The following is a 5,268-nucleotide window of genomic DNA, read 5'->3' as shown; positions in this document are numbered from 1 at the left end:
ATCAGGAAAAGACCCAACAAAAAAAGAAAATTATAGGCCAATATCACTAATGAATATTGTTGCAAAAATATTCAACAAGATCCTAGCAAACAGAATCCAGGAACACATCAAACAAATTACACACCACAACCAAGTGGGTTTTATCCCAGGGTCTCAAGGCTGGTTCAATACACGTAAATCTATAAATATAATTCAGCACATAAATAAATTAAAAAACAAAGAACATACGATTCTCTCAATTGATGCAGAAAAAGCTTTTGATAATATCCGGCACTCCTTCATGATCAGAACACTTAAGAAAATGGGTATAGGGCAGCGCCTGTGGCTCAGTGAGTAGGGCACCGGCCCCATATGCCGAGGGTGGCGGGTTCAAATGCAGCCCCAGCCAAACTGCAACAACAACAACAAAAAAATAGCCAGGCATTGTGGCAGGTGCCTGTAGTCCCAGCTGCTTGGGAGGCTGAGGCAAGAGAATTGCGTAAGCCCAAGAGTTAGAGGTTGCTGTGAGCCGTGTGATGCCACGGCACTCTACCCAAGGGCAGTACAGTGAGACTCTGTCTCTACAAAAAAAAAAAAAGAAAATGGGTATAGAAGGGACATTTCTTAAACTAATAGAGACCATCTACAACAAACCTACAGCCAATATCATATTGAACAGAGTTAAATCAAAATCATTTCCACTCAGATCAGGAACCAGGCAAGGTTTCCCATTGTCTCCATTGCTCTTTAAAATTGTAATGGAAGTTTTAGCCATCACAATTAGGGAAGAAAAGGCAATCAAGGGTATCCATATAAGGTCAGAAGAGATCAAACTTTCACTCTTTGCAGATGATATGATTGTATATTTGGAAAACATCAGGGATTCTACTACAAAACTCTTAGAAGTGATCATGAATACAGCAATGTCTCAGGATACAAAATCAACACCCATAAATCTGTAGCCTTTATATACACCAACAATAGCCAAGCTGAAAAAACAATCAAGGATGCTATTCCACTTACAGTAGTGCCAAAGAAGATGAAATATTTAGGAGTTTATCTGACAAAGAACGTGAAAGATCTCTATAAAGAGAACTATGAAACTCTAAGAAAAGAAATAGCTGAAGATGTTAACAAATGGAAAAACATACCATGCTCATGCCTGGGAAGAATCAAGATTGTCAAAATGTCTATACTACCCAAAGCAATATACGATTTTAATGCAATATCTATTAAAGCTCCACTGTCATACTTTAAAGATCTCAATATAATACATAGTTTTATATGGAATCAGAAAAAAACCTCAAATAGCCAAGACATTACTCAGAAATAAAAACAAAGCAGGAGGAATTACGCTACCAGACCTCAGACTATACTATAAATCAATAGTGATCAAAACAGCATGGTACTGGTGCAAAAACAGAGAGGTAGTTATATGGAACAGAATAGAGAACCAAGAAATAACTCAGCTACTTACTGTTATTTGATATTTGACAAGCCAATTAAAAACATTCAATGGGGAAAAGATTCCCTATTTAACAAATAGTGCTGGGTGAACTGGCTGGCGACCTGTAGAAGACTGAAACTAGACCCACACCTTTCGCCTTTAACTAAGATAGACTGTCACTGGATTAAAGGTTTAAATTTAAGACATGAAACTATAAAAATACTAGAAGAAAGTGCAGGGAAAACTCTTGAAGGAATCGGCCTGGGAGAATATTTTTTGAGGAGGACCCCCCCCCACCCCAGGCAATTGAAGTAGCTTCAAAAATACACTACTAGGACCTGATCAAACTAAAAAGTTTCTGCACAGCCAAGAACACAGTAAGTAAAGCAAGCATACAGCCCTCAGAATGGGAGAAGTTATTTGCAGGATATGTCTCTGACAAAGGTTTAATAACCAGAATCCACAGTGAACTCAAATGTATTAGCAAGAAAAGAACAAGTGATCCCCTCTCAGGCTTGGCAAGGGACTTGAAGAGAAACTTCTCTGAAGAAGACAGGTGCATGGCCTACAGACACATGACAAAATGCGCATCATCGTTAACCATCAGAGAAATGCAAATAAAAACTACTTTGAGATATCATCTAACTCCAGTAAGATTAGCCCACATCACAAAATCCCCAAACCAGAGATGTTGGCGTGGATGTGGAGAAAAGGGAACACTTCCACACTGCTGGTGGGAATGTAAACTAATAAGGTCCTTTTGGAAAGATGTTTGGAGAATACTTAGAGATCTAAAAATAGATCTGCCATTCAATCCTATAATTCCTCTACTAGGTATATACCCAGAAGACCAAAAATCGCACTATAACAAAGATATTTGTACCAGAATGTTTATTGCAGCCCAATTCATAATTGCTAAGTCATGGAAAAAAAACAAGTGCCCATCGATCCATGAATGGATTCATAAATTGTGATATATGTACACCATGGAATATTATGCAGCTGTAAAGAAAGATGGAGACGTTACCTCTTTCATGTTTACATGGATGGAGCTGGAACATATTCTTCTTAGCAAGGTATCCAAAGAATGGAATAAAAAGTACCCAATGTACTCAGCTCTATTATGAAACTAATTTATAGCTTTCATACCAAGGCTACAACTCAATCTCAGTACAAGAATATGGGGAAGGGGGCAAGGGAGGCGAAGGGAGGTGGAGATAGGGTGGAGGGCGGGTGATTGGTGGGTCTACACCTAGGGTACATCTTGGTAGGGTGCAGGTGAAGTTTACTAAGTGAAGAATATAAGGGTTTGAGCACAATAATTAAGAAAATGCCATGAAGGCTATGTTAACTAGTTCGGTGAAAATATTCCAGACTGTATACGGAACCAGCACATTGTACCTCATGATTGTATTATTGTACATAGCTATGATTTAATAAAAAGAAAGAACAAATAAAAAAATAAAAACTGAAGGATGTCAGTTAAGAAAAAGAGATGTGCCTGTGACTAAATGCCCAGTTTTGGAGGATTTGGGAGGTTTTAGGCTGCAGTCACTTCTCTCCCCCCGTGTATATTTACCTGACCTGGGCAGGTGTGTGAAGCAAAAGAATAATTTTTATGTATTTACATAAAAATAATAAAGCCTGCTTACAAAAATGAATTTCAAATAGCTAGAGCTACAGGAAGCTTTAATCTTCTACATGAAGTGCCAGCTTTACATAATCACTTTTATGATGCCCTTCACTGGGATATTTCAGAGTCAAGAAGCATCAAATATTTGTCTCCAGGCTTAAGAGCACCCTGCAAGGACAAAAGGACCTATCCTGTCCAATTTATTATTTCTTCACAATCATGGCAACTTCACACATATGCCTTTGGCTTTGTAAAGTGAATTTAAGGTCTAATTAACCCAACGCATCCCTATTCTACTAAGTTTGTCAAAATCCATTATTGCATTTCTCAAACCATCTCCCCCAACTCCCATCCTATATACCATTGGAATAAGAGAAACAGAACTGAACTGAGTGTGAGGAGGTGACTTGCTCATCTGGACTCTTCCACTAAAGAACCACAGGAGGTAGTTTTGAGCCACAGAGTCCTTAAAAAAAAATGAGGCTTTTGTACTTGCTTTGGCAGCACACATACTAAAATTGGAACAATACAGGGAAGATTAGCTTGGCCCCCATGCAAGGATGACATGCAAATTCATGAAGCATTCCATATTTCGTAAAAGGAAAAAAAATGAGGCTTATCTGCTCTATTGTCACAGACACTATTTAATTGAAGTCTAGCCTATAAAGAAACCTGATGGCCAGGTGCAGTGGCTCATGCCTATAATCCCAGCTCTATGAGAGGCCAAAGTGGGTGGATTACTTGAGCTCAGGAGTTGGAGACCAGCCTGAGCAAGAGCAAGACCCCCTCTCTACTAAAAATAGAAAAACTAGCCGGGTGTTGGGCCTCCCAAGGCAGCTGCTCTTTTCAAGCCTGCCCACTCTCTCTTGATAGTTTACTTTTACTTTCAATTCCTAAAAAAGCTGTCACTTACTTGGTTTGCACGGTGCATCCTGAAATTCTTCTTCCCTGATGATCATCAAGAACCTAGAGATATACCACAATTTATATGTACACCATGGAATATTATGCAGCCTTAAAGAAAGATGGAGACTTTACCTCTTTCATGTTTACATGGATAGAGCTGGAACATATTCTTCTTAGTAAAGTATCTCAAGAAGGGAAGAAAAAGTATCCAATGTACTCAGCCCTGCCATGAAACTAATTTATGTCTTTCACATGAAAACTATAACCCAGTTACAACCTAAGAATAGGGGGAAGGGCGAGAGGGAGGGGAAGGGAGGGGGGAGGATGGGCGGAGGGAGGGTGATTGGTGGGATTACACCTGCGGTGCATCTTACAAGGGTACATGTGAAACTTAGTAAAGGTAGAATATAAATGTCTTAACATAATAACTAAGAAAATGCCAGGAAGGCTATGTTAACCAGTGTGATGAAAATGTGTCAAACGGTCTATAAAACCAGTGTATGGTGCCCCACGATCGCATTAATGTACACAGCTATGATTTAATAATAAAAAAAAAGAAAGAAGAGAAAGAAATAATAAAATTGGCGAGGTTGGATACAAAGCTGGTTAATGTCCTTTAAGGAAATAAAACTGTAACCTTTGAGATTAAAAAAAGAACCTGGAGAAAGCTCCACACAGAGGCCACTAACATCTTCACAAATAAAGGTAACCCCTTCACTGTTGCTTACTCATTTATCAAGTGTCAAGCCAATCAATGAACAAAGGATAACAACAAAGTTTAAAATAACTGAAAAGTATACAGCTTTACTTAATAAGTCTGTCCATATATGAGCAAAAATGCCACCAATTTTTTTAAATGCCGTTTAAGCTTCTTGAAGATCGTATTTGTATTTTATTCCCAATGATTACTGCAGTCCATGCAGAATTAGAAAATATCGAATAGATTTATTCCAAAAACCAAGAGACACTGAAAATGCAGTCATTCCGAAACTAAATTCATGTCTTTCTTCAGGCCTTGTTATCATCCCCTTTATTTATTGCAGTATTTTTATAACTGCAAATATCGTCAGCTAATATCCAACTACATAAACCAGAAAGTAAAATTTTTCCTGTCTCCTTCTTTGCCTCACATCTAATAAGTTTCCTATCACTGTTGGTGCTATTTCCTAAATCTGTCTCAGATTTGCACTTACACAGGTCACACACAGAGGCCATGCTCTTATGAAAGGAGTCGGCATTCCTCCTATGTGGAACTTTTACATTCAGAAGAAACAAAGCCTATTGAATACAGAACCCACATTAC

General features: G+C 38.4%; 1 non-coding gene across 1 annotated transcript; it reads left to right on the top strand.

The window, feature by feature from the left end:
* The first annotated feature begins 3,547 nt into the window (after positions 1–3,547).
* LOC128589403 (U6 spliceosomal RNA) lies at positions 3,548–3,654 on the top strand. Its single transcript, XR_008380993.1, has one exon. It is a non-coding gene; the product is annotated as a U6 spliceosomal RNA (small nuclear RNA).
* The last annotated feature ends 1,614 nt before the right edge of the window (positions 3,655–5,268 follow it).

The sequence above is a fragment of the Nycticebus coucang genome, chromosome 6 (genome assembly GCF_027406575.1).
Source record: "Nycticebus coucang isolate mNycCou1 chromosome 6, mNycCou1.pri, whole genome shotgun sequence".
NCBI classification, from domain to species: Eukaryota; Metazoa; Chordata; class Mammalia; order Primates; family Lorisidae; genus Nycticebus; species Nycticebus coucang.
This window is presented reverse-complemented; position numbering and strand designations above follow the sequence as displayed.